Consider the following 11769-nt stretch of genomic DNA (forward strand, 5'->3'; position numbering starts at 1 on the left):
TGAGATCCCTGGGAAAAATTGGCAAAAAGAATTATATCAAGTGCAGTGAAAATCCGCCAGATTTGTTAAAAGTTGTTATGATAATGACACAAGTGTGACAGGTCTCTTAGGGGATTTAGGCTGGGAACGACTTGAGATTAGCAGAGAAATAGGGAGACTTAGACTTTTAGAAAGGTTCAGAACAAACGAGTTTAACGATGAAACTAAAGGAATTATAATGGCCTCACACTACTTAGGTAGATCAGACCACAAAGATAAAATGAGGGAGATAGATTCCAGTACAGATAGATACAAACACTCATTCTTTCCCAGGGCAATCAGAAATCATAATAGTAAGAAACCAAAGTCACTTTAGGATTATTAAAAACATTTAATTTACAAGTCGGAACAAAATTAAACATTGCAAATACGTTAGGTATATTTGTAGGTGTATGTTAGTTGGTGGTTTGTGTGTGTTTGCATGTGCGTAAGTTGTAAGAGTTTTTGCATGAATGCATACCAAGTTTTGTTCGTGGATTGCATAAATTTGTAGCTTTGGCATGCAGTTTCTTCTTATAAACGGGTGGTGCCCTAATACCCCCCGCCACACGCCCTTGCAGTTGCTTGAGGGATATTAAGTAGATGCAGATGTAGATACCATCAGAATATCATAAAATGTACCCATGTTTTTAAATCTATTGACTCGACACCATTCTATGGACTGCTCTATTGCACACTCCCACCGTGGGCACTGTATGATGGAATGAAACCAATGTCTGAGCAAATATTAATAATGATGAACATAGCTGACAATTCAAGTGCCGAAGCATACTTATGTTTCTCGCTCCCTCCCCCCCCAGTCACATCCCGTTTACAGAGATCCCTTGCGCGGCAGTGTTCATTGTGCGCCCATTTCCTTGAGTACGCCGACTGTTCCTCCTTTGCACGTATGGCTCCGTTCCCTTCTGTCGTCCCGCCTTCGCGGAGACTCCGTTCGCCCTTCATCAGAGCGAACGGAATCCATCGAGTCCTCCACGCCGACTGTTTGTTATGTCCTGTCGCAACGCCTTGAGCGCGGAACACGACCTCCGAACGGGTTCCGCGTGGGCGTCTTATTCCAACCCCCATGCCCTCCATCCCCCTCTCTCCTGGCCACATGCAAATGCACGACTCACTTCTCCGTTCCCCCCACCCCCCCCGCCCCACCTTCCTCACCACATCGGCGACGAGAGCACTTCGCTTTGCTCGCCGGCAGCGACGCGCCTAAGCACGCGGCAGCGACGTCCCTTCCTCCGCTAGTGCTTGCCACCGAAAAGGGCGGTTAAAAGTGGGAGGACGAGGAAGGGTTGTTTGTTTAATATGGACGCGAACGAACCGGAAATGCGCCAAAATGGATTTGAAGACGGACCTATCCACCCCAATTCATCACTATAGCGAAGGACATGGAAGATAAAAAGGAAGGTTTCTTTTTTGCATCCGAGCACCGCTCCAGATGAACACCAAATAGGGCCAGGTGCTTCCCTGACAACATCCTCCACCTCACAATCGGTCGCTGCGGTAAAAATATGCCCGTCAGGCGCTAAATTCGCGCTCACGGTTTCTCAATTAGTGAAGTGCAGACGCACACCGCTTTGAAATTTTTGCTAATAAATATATATATACATATATGTATGTATGTGTGTATATATATGTGTATATATATGTATATACATTTATATATAAATTATTAGGTAATCTACCGGTTAAGGTAGGTATTTGGATGGACATAATTACTAATTAAATATTTTGTGACTCCTAGCAAAACACAAAATCCAGCATCCTACTCTACATCAGGTCCCTCTTCATCTCTGAGTACTTTCTTCCTCCCTTTATCCCGTCCAACATCCCTATCCTGTTCCTTCCCTTCCCTCGTTTGCCTAACATTCTCCCCTCAATTACAGTCTTCAACATCCCACTGCCTGTTAGTACGCCCCTCATCCATTTTTCCTGCCTCCATAGGATTGCTCCCAGCAAAACCCCTCTCTTCGCCCACCATACCAAGAACTTCCTCATTTGTTTTCTTTTCTGTCCATTTCACCTTCTCCATTCTTCTCCACACCCACATCTCAAAACCCTCCAGTCTACGTCTATCCTCTTGCTACAATGACCACGTTTCCAAGTTTTTACGAGTCTTTTCGTAACATCCTTACTCAACGTCCCTGCCATCAACTCCTTTCTTCCTGAGAATTCATCTTTGCCTAGCGCAATTCTTCACCTTACGACCCTACTACTTTGACCGTGTTGGTCCAAAACACTACCGAGATACGTAAACTGTTCTACCTGCTCTGGTTTTTGCCCCCCTATTTTAATGTTAAGCTTAGCCTTTTTCTTTCTAGAAAATCGCATAACCTTTGTTTTGTTAATATTGATTCTCATCCCACACCTAAGGCACTGAATTTCCAATTCACTCAGCATGCTTGCAACCCCTTGGCTGACTGACAAACTAAAACTTGGTCATCAGCAAACCTATCTGATTTCACGAATTCCCCGCCCACTTTCATTCCTACCTCCAGTTCTTCCCATGCCGGTTACACAGCAACGGTGATAATGGGCGACCCTGCCTTACACCTCTTCCTAACACTGCCCATCCGGACTCCCCGTTCCCCACTCGCACCTGAGCAGTCTGAGACATATACAGATTGTGGATTAGCCTCCTGTCCCTCCAATCTATTCCTATTTTCTGCAATATACTCATTAGTTGTTCCCAATTCACTCTATCAAACGCTTTTTCTATAATCATACGAAACAGGCAAATACCTCCTGGTTGTGTTCTATATTCCTCTCGATTAATAGTCTCATTACTGATGTGGCATCATGTGTACATCTCCCCTTCCTAAACCCAAACTGATCATCCCCTAAGCAATCATTTGCCCTACTCTCTATCCTTTTGTTTATGATCCTGAGAACAACTTTAGCTGCGTGGGATATCAGACTTATTGTCCTGTAGTCCTCACATGTAGTAGCCTTTGTTTTTTTCAGAATAGGAACTAAAATTGATCTCCTTAAGTCTTCCGGCCAGATTCCTTCTTCATAGATAGTACGAATCAGCCCATATAGCCTCTTCCTCCCACATTTTCCTAAACATTTCAATAGTTCCGCGGGAATGTTATCCACCAATAGTGTCTTTTGCGGCTTTAGACAACCCTTCCTTGATACTTTCCGATTTTTCTTCGATAGTACTTAGCTTTTTACCATCCTCCATGATTTCCTCTGCCGCCTCTTTGTACGGCTTCCTTTTCAAACCATTTAATACTTCTACGCTCCATTTTCTAACCCGCCGCCCCTGCCTTATCTTTTTGAAACTAAGGCTACATTTCATAACAACTAAATTGTGGTCAGAGTCTGCATCCGCTCCCAAGAAGCAGTGAGAATTTACCACACTGTTCCTACACCTGTGTCTAACCAGGATATAATCTAGCTGAAACCTCTCTGAGTCATCTGAGATTTCCCATGTATACCTTCGTCTTTTGTGGTGTTGAAACCAAGTGTTGGTTATGACTAATCCGTTTCTCCTGCACAACTCAACTGCTTTCTCCCCGCAGACATTCCTCGTGCCTAAACCGAACTCATCACCATCTCTTCCTTCGCCTACCGTCGCATTCCAATCCCCCATCACTATCAAATGTTTCCCTGCAGGAACACACGCGATTATGTCCTCTAACTGATCGTATATCCTACCGACATCTTCTTCCTTATGGTTGCTCTGTGGTATGTATACCTGAATAATAACCAAGTTCGTCGGTTCTGCTTTTATCTCTACTAGTAATATTCTATCCGTTACCTGTTCTATGTTGACTACGCTTCTTCCTACCTCTTCCTTTAATACTATAGCAACCCCTCGTTGACTCTCGTTCCCGCCGCTGTATATTATTCTATACTTATCACTCCAGTAATCACCGCTATCTTTCCATCTCACCTCGCATAGACCTAAAATATCGATATTTCCCCTTTCCATCTCTCGCTTAACATTCTCCAATTTCCCTCTCCTCATTATTGTCCTAATATTCCACGTTCCTATTCTAACTAATGTGGTCTTCTTCTCCTGCGTCTTCTGTCCTGCTGCTGGCGGTTTTCCCTTGCAAGGGTGTCGTGGGATGACGACCGTGGAAGCCTTGCCTCCCCCGCTGCCGAGCACGACACACGGCCAATTGGGCCGAGCCCCGTAGTTGCCAGGACTCAAAATCTCTAATTTGTTCAAAATTGAAATCTTGGGAATGATGATTGAGATGGTTTCCCGTTGCCTTCCTCAATAGTGTTTTTAACGTGACACCATCACTTACTGGCCACCCAACTGGGGTCAGACGCCATTGCAGCCGCCTCACTGAGGAACAGACGCTGCGTGGACTACCTTTCGTCTAGCTCCTAACCTTCGACCTATCTGGCATGGGTGACCCTACCAGGAGCAATTATTATTACTCCCCTCAGCACAGCTCTAGGGGTCATCGGAACGCACAAGCACTTCCACCAAGGTTGTAGTCCGGGGAGGGATATATACCTGTATATGTATACATATTGTTTATATATATATATATATATATATATATATAACACTTTTTGAAAGTCTCACGGACGTGAATAATAATGAATAACACTTAGCACTAGTGGACACAGACAAAAACTCAGAAACACACAAAAAAAAGAGACTCACTATTTTTCGAATTTTCGGTGGCGGTGGCCACCTTTATCAAGGAAGAGAGGGACAGAACTCTTCCCCTCTCTTCCTTGATAGAGGTGGCCACGGCCAGCGAAAATTCGAAAAATAGTGAGTCTCTTTTTTGTGTGTTTCTGAGTTTTTGTCTGTGTCCACTAGTGCTAAGTGTTATTCATTATATATATATAATTATATATGTATGATATATATAATATATATATTATATATATAATTATATATATAATATATATATTAAATATATATAATATATATATATATATATAATATATATAATATATATATTATATATATAATATATATATATTATATATATAATATATATATTATATATACACACACCCTGCAAGCCACCGCCAGGGTGTATGGCAGAAGGTGAATACACACTAGAATAATTATACCCTACTGCGGTGGAACAATATTTTTATGACCCCCTATCGTTCGTGGAAAAATGACATCTAATATTTATCTGTTCTACGCAAAATTCAGTTAGCTCCTAGAAGAATCGCCACAAGAGTGAAGGCGCTGAGCGTGGGATCGAAGCCGCTGAGTTTTGCAGACACAATTTGAAGGCATTATGCAATTCCTCCAACCAGACTCGAAGGTTTACAGGACACCGATGGGATGCGCGCGAATTATCTAATTAATCATTAATTTGAGTGACCCTATCCGTAGGCTAGGGTGCTGGAACATCCGCTCCATGGTGAGCGTTGCATGAATTCTTGCAGAGTGCCTGCCGATAAAATTCTCGTGTACGTAATTGGCAGGAATCAGTCATAATTTAATCGATGATTTAAAACCCTTTTTAAAGATGTATATGAATATTACACACTTCCTACACGTTTCCTAACAATCCAGGAAAGATAAATCACATAATACAGACAAAAAAGACAATACAGAGTAAGAGGAGTTTGAACAGTCTCCGAACGAACACTTGAGGAAGTAAATTGGCTTGGATTGTTCGCCGAGACGGTATTTGCGTTGCTCTAGGCAACCGTTCGTCGTGAGTCATCGACCAGTACCACCACAGTAAGCACCCATACTTTCGGTTTGATAGGTACAGCATACCTCGCCCCTTTTCCTTTGCCGTCTGTGGTTTCCGAGGATGATCTGGTACACGAGAAGTCACATAGCTTGGGGGAAGCCGAGGGTACCCGAAGGGGTACCTAGGAGGGGTACCTAGGATCCAAACAGTTCCTCACTTAACGACCACGCCAACTAATTGTCACAATAGCATCGCGAATTTTGGAGAGAGAATTACTACGTTTTGCTACATTTGATTCGTTAAAGGTGGAGGAGCTTCCAAACTATCGGTGTCTGGAAACAAATGGGACATCGGGAGGAAGAAGGTCATCTTGTTTCAAACAGAGAAGACGTATCCAGCGATAATTTTGAAAATGTGCATACATATCGTAGGAACATTGAATTAGAATGATATTTATCAAACCCATTCGAGCTCTGAACACAAGTAAATCTAAGAATAATTTAAATTTCTGAAATATCAATTGAAAATCTGATCTCTTAATTATCATGCAGGTCCATGGATGCAGCACCGAAACCGAGTAATATGGGAATCTTCTGGGTTTAAGCAAAATGCCGATTGCTCTCTTCGATGCGAAAAACTTTTGGAAATGCCCAAATAATTCACGCCTTTCCTGGTTTTCAAGGACACTAAATACTCAATATTTTATCGATATCACACGTATTCTATTGCTATCATCTCCCTATATTTTATCGAGTTACATAATACACCGGTCATCGATCAGGTTGAGTTACACTGTGCCTACGAGCTACCCATGAACTTCTTGAAAAAATTATCCAATATGAAGCGTCAATGATAAAAACTTAAAAGGGAGGATGTTTTGTCCACCCTTCAAGAACATATCGATATATTCGATGTTTTCAGGCTTAACTTTGTTGGAAATCCTCAAATGCTGGGATCGGTGAACCGACCCGCATGTGTTAATGAATCCCACCTATATGTGTGACTCTTTGCGGGAGGTTGACGCCGATGCGTCGCAACTAGTTGCACCGAATGAAGTTGGGTGGAAAAAAACATGTGTATTTTTACTCCAGTAATACATCGATTCACTTACTACCCCATGCAAAGCACAATCAAAACACAAAGTCACTCCTCGCGCCGAAGACCAAACATTGAGAGAGTCTCGGTGTTCTCATCTCAAAAGGGATTAAGGACAAATTATCAATGAACTCAGGCATAGAATTCAAATTCAATTTGGATTGAAACTGGATTAGCAATACACAGTTTGTGATTTTCTCCCTCGAGTCGTCACCGGGCGAATGATTCCAATGGCTGTTATTTCAACTTAAAGCGGTTGTAGTTAATTATTAGGGCAGGCGACCAACAGCAGAAGTCATTTGCACCAATGGGAATAAATGTTGGTAGAGATAGGTAGTATTTGTTTTTGTGGGAGGCAACCGACAGCTGCGGTCATTTTCGCCATTAGAGATGAACGGGAAAGGAGGAAGGGTGGAGAGAAACCCGATTTCGATCGGCATTAGCCTACTCTTCACAACGAAAGGCGCCAAGGAGTCCGCAGCTTAACGTCCCATCCGACGGACGGCTTCCTCACTCAAAGTGCCCTCCACGAAGCACCTCAAGTAAAGATTGGAATACCACTGGAAAAGGTCTGCCACCGCCGGGATTCGTACCCAGGTCCTCTGTGTGGGAAGCCAGTACTTAATGTAGAGATAGGATGTGTAGGGAATAGAGGAAGGGTGGAGTGAACCCCGGTGTCGGCATTAGCCTACTCTAAACGAAAGGAGCCAGGGGTGCCGCAGCTCAACGGCCCATCTGACGGACGGCGTACTGCACCTGAGAGTTGTCCTAATGGCTACTCAAGTAAGGGGATCGGGAGAACATTTAAAAAGCCTGTCACCTTCGGGATTCGAGCCCGGGCCCTCAGGGTGGGAAGAGAGTGCGTGGGCCATCGCACCGTCCCGGTCCTCCATTTCAACTCGTATGTCCCGAAACAATGGCCTTGGAATTCAAGCGAAAAAAGAATGGAAGCAGTGAAACGCGAGCGCCCGTGTTTTAGGATTTCCCTCAATAGAATACGAATATACATACATGAAACCTCGGAAGAGCTTTTAAGCAAAAAAAAAAAACATTCCGCGAGATTATGCTGCTTCATCATCATCCGTATTTCAATCCTAGGATTGGTTAACTGCAGCCCTCCATTCTACTCCATTTAACGTCGATTCCATCAATCACTGATACCTTCTCTGTTTTACGTCCTTCTTTATTTGTCCCATGTGCATGTCTCTTGGTCTTCCTCCAGGAATCTTCCCTTCTATATTTCCTTCTATTACTATATTCCTAATAAATCCATTGTGCTTCAATGTGTGTCCAATCCATCCATTTATTCTTTGCCGTAGAGTTCTCCATATGGCCCTTTCCTCTTCTGCTCTTCTATATACTTCCTCGTTCGGTCCATTTAATCTTCAGCATTCTCCTCCAGCACCATGTTTCAAGGGCTTATATTCTTCTGTGGTCCAATGCTCCAAGTCTCGGAACCGTAGAGCGCCATGCTCCACACGCAATTCTCGAAGAATTGCTTCCTTGTGTCCCGTCTTAGATTCTTTGAACATAGTAATTGCCTCTTCTTCATGAATGCGTTCTTAGCTTGGGTTATTCTTCGCTTGATGTCGGTCGAACTTCTTCCATCCCATGTTATGCTACTGCCGCCCAGGTAGATGAAGGATTCCACTTGCTCTAGTTTCACCCCTCGCCCTGTGATATCTGCATTCAGCTTCTCTCCTCCACAGACAAGGATTTTAGTTTTCTTCTTGTTGATGTTCGTATTATATTCCCCCTGTACTTGATCCCTAGCACTTGCTTTGAGTTACTTGCAGGCCCTCTCGCGTTCCCGCCACTACTACGATGCCATCTGCAACCCGGAGCATGTTGATTTCTTCTCCATTTACCTTGACTCCTTTGATACCCAATTTTTGTGTTCCTTTAATTGTCTCTTCCAGGTATACGTTGAAAATTGCTGGCGAGAGGTTGCATCCTTGTCTTACTCCTTTGTTTATTTTGGCTTCTATTTTTCTTCCATTTTTCGTTTGCATTGTTGTAACCTGATTCTTTTAGATGTTATGGATAATTCTTCTGTCATCGTAGTCCAATCCAATTCTGCTTACAGGAGGTAAAACTCTATTAATATTAATCACACAAGACGCCTTTCAAAGGGAAGAGTAAAATATGCGAGGTAAAGGTCAAACTCGGAGATATGACAACAGCGCCGAGACCGCCTCGGAAGAAGTAGGCTTTGTACCACTGAGTCTTAAGCATGAGCAACAGAGTGGAGCGGAACCGATTCGATTCAATACAAAATCGATATTTCAAATACAAATCCAGAATCTGAAAACCAGACCCTAGATCACATCGCCTTTTTCCACCTCAATTTTTATTCGTAAAATTCTCGCCTTTAATTTTTTTAAAGAAGCGCTTCGAATCGAGTCGATTTTCGCCACAATATTTTTCAAAGAGCCGATTCACATTATACGAGATCGATACTTAAAGAATGGGTAGGAGTTCTCTATATTACCCTACGTACCTTCAGATAAAAAAAACCTCACCCTAATCCCGGAAATAACATCGCCGTGAGAGTCACCTTCGATTCGTACACCACGCGAAAGACTCTTGGAGCGCCATTTGTTTTGTGGCGGGGACTAGCGAGTAATTGGAATGGCCGTCACCGCTTGTGTCATCGACGAACGAGGTGAATGTCGTGCCTCCCTCTCGACGAATGACGACGTTTCTCCCGGCTCCTGTTGCCGGGGAAACTTAGCCGCGTGGGAGAATAAATAACCGCCCCTTAAACGGTATTGAAGTCGAGGTCCGTCACGGAAACGGTCGTCCACGATGCTCGCGTTAGTGGGGCAGGTCTAAACGCTGCGACGCAAGAGGAGGCTGGTTCAATTGCCCTTCAACCACATCTTCCGAGTCTAAGGGTGTTGAATCACGAAGAAAGACACGGAAGAGGATTTTTTAGCCTTAGCAAAACAATTTGTTAAAATTTATCATTGTATAAGGTTATAGCAGTTTCCTTTTGTAGTATGTATGTGTTTAAGAATAATACAATGGACACCAGCGGGTAACTAGCCTGCAACAGCATTTGCAAGGCAATCATCACTTCCCTTCCTAGGAAGCACTGCAATCATCATCATTAAGATACGTTTCGATTTTGTTTTTAGTCTAACAAAAATCGTATGACACTACTGACCACATTCGCTTATCTTAAACCATTATTTCAGTTTTCACTTCAGAACATTAATTCAAAATTACGAGCCAAGTTCATTATTTTTTCCTTCGTAATTAACTGACTCTCTTGGGTTGAGTGTCAGGTTTCACCTAGCCGACTGGAAACCAACCAGTAAAATTGAACCGTCAAGTATTTTGTGATGCAGATGAGAGAAGATGATAAGTTACGTACCAGGATCAATCAAGCGAAAATGGAAATTTGAAACACGATGACCGGTCGGCAGAAGGACCTTTAGTGATGGATGGCAAGGCTAGAGAGAGAGCGAAATGCGATGCAGGAGCGGAATGATGAAGATCAAATGAACGGGATGTAGTAATGGACGACTGGATTTCATTCGGTCTCCCACGGCAGCAGCCATCCAGCACCGGAAAATTTACTCTGGGGTCACAAGTTCATGATGACACAGCACTGAAGTGGAACTAACTCCCTTTGGATAGACCTTTAGATAGGCGTACTGCTTGGCCATACTAGATCGACTATAAGCAAGTGCCGTGACACCTTGATGAAGTATTGTAGAGTGACGAAAGGTTTCTCGATGGTATGACCTGAGGAGGCCATGTTCACTGAAGACTTCAACAAAACAGAACAGCAATAACGGCACACGCGACGCGGGAAAGGAGTCGCGAAGATATGAAGTTCCAATGTTTGAAAAGTGAGTTGGGAGGACATTAGATCTGTGGGAAGCCAACCTGGGAGCTGATGTTGTCAAAGAAGCCGTTCGCCTCAATTATCCAATATTTCCGTACGATGACGTATGATGTTGATCTCTTTTAATTGTATTAGGTCTGTTTCTTGCGAGCCGAAACTATGTTTTAGTTTCGTAAGTTGTACGGCTGCTTAAGGTTGCAAGAAACAGGAACGAAAAGGAGGAAAGAGGAAGTATTGCATATCGATTAGATTGATAATTTTCTAGTGATTCGTTGAGCAATGTAAACGACAAAATCATACTTTCGCAACTGTAAACAAATCGTATGCATGGCAACCATTGGGTACGACGCATATCACCAAAGTCGTGCAGTGTTATCCGAAATATTGAATATAGTGCCTGTTATTTCACTCGTGAGGGTAATCCGCAGAATCAAAGATTTCTAATCTAAATCAATATTACTTTTTTTTCTCAATGCCGGAAGCAGACATTAGATCCGTATTTATGCCTTAATTTTAGATATAAGCATGACCGAGGCTTTTTTTCTTACCCATTTATATTTTTTCCAGTAACTTCTTTATCAAAGGCGATAAGTGGAGAATATTCTAATAGAAATTGATGAACGACATTTGGTGTTAAAAATTACGAGAAAAAGAAATGAACCCCTATAAGTTCTCGAAAATAAACTCAATTGCCAATAAAAACGAAAGGCAGTTATGCCTCGAGTAATGAATAGCTTGCATAATCGCATGTCATGCGAAGATAATTAAACGCAGTTCGTTTCATCACCCTGACTTACGTAAACTAAGAACATAGTTTAAATTATCACAGCATGCACTGAAGTTCTGAATCGATGGCGAATGCTCAATACATTTACAATGAGATTATATTTTCTATCATGAACTACGTCTCTATCTAACACATCCACGTGTATCTCTTTAAATGCGGTTATCGTTAATCAGAAGGCACGAATTACTTAAACCAAGTCCAAAATAATGACAAATTATGAAACATTCATTTATTAAAAGGGAACAATTAAAAACTACTCTCTGATCTTTAAGAAATATATTGTCAGTTATGCGTCTAATGTATTCAGATACCTGTAAGTTAGCCTTTTCATGTTTGGTCTAGGTCCGACTACTGCCAAA

The sequence above is a fragment of the Hetaerina americana genome, unplaced genomic scaffold, assembly GCF_022747635.1.
Source record: "Hetaerina americana unplaced genomic scaffold, ioHetAmer1.1.p SCAF_10, whole genome shotgun sequence".
In the NCBI taxonomy this organism is placed as follows: domain Eukaryota; kingdom Metazoa; phylum Arthropoda; class Insecta; order Odonata; family Calopterygidae; genus Hetaerina; species Hetaerina americana.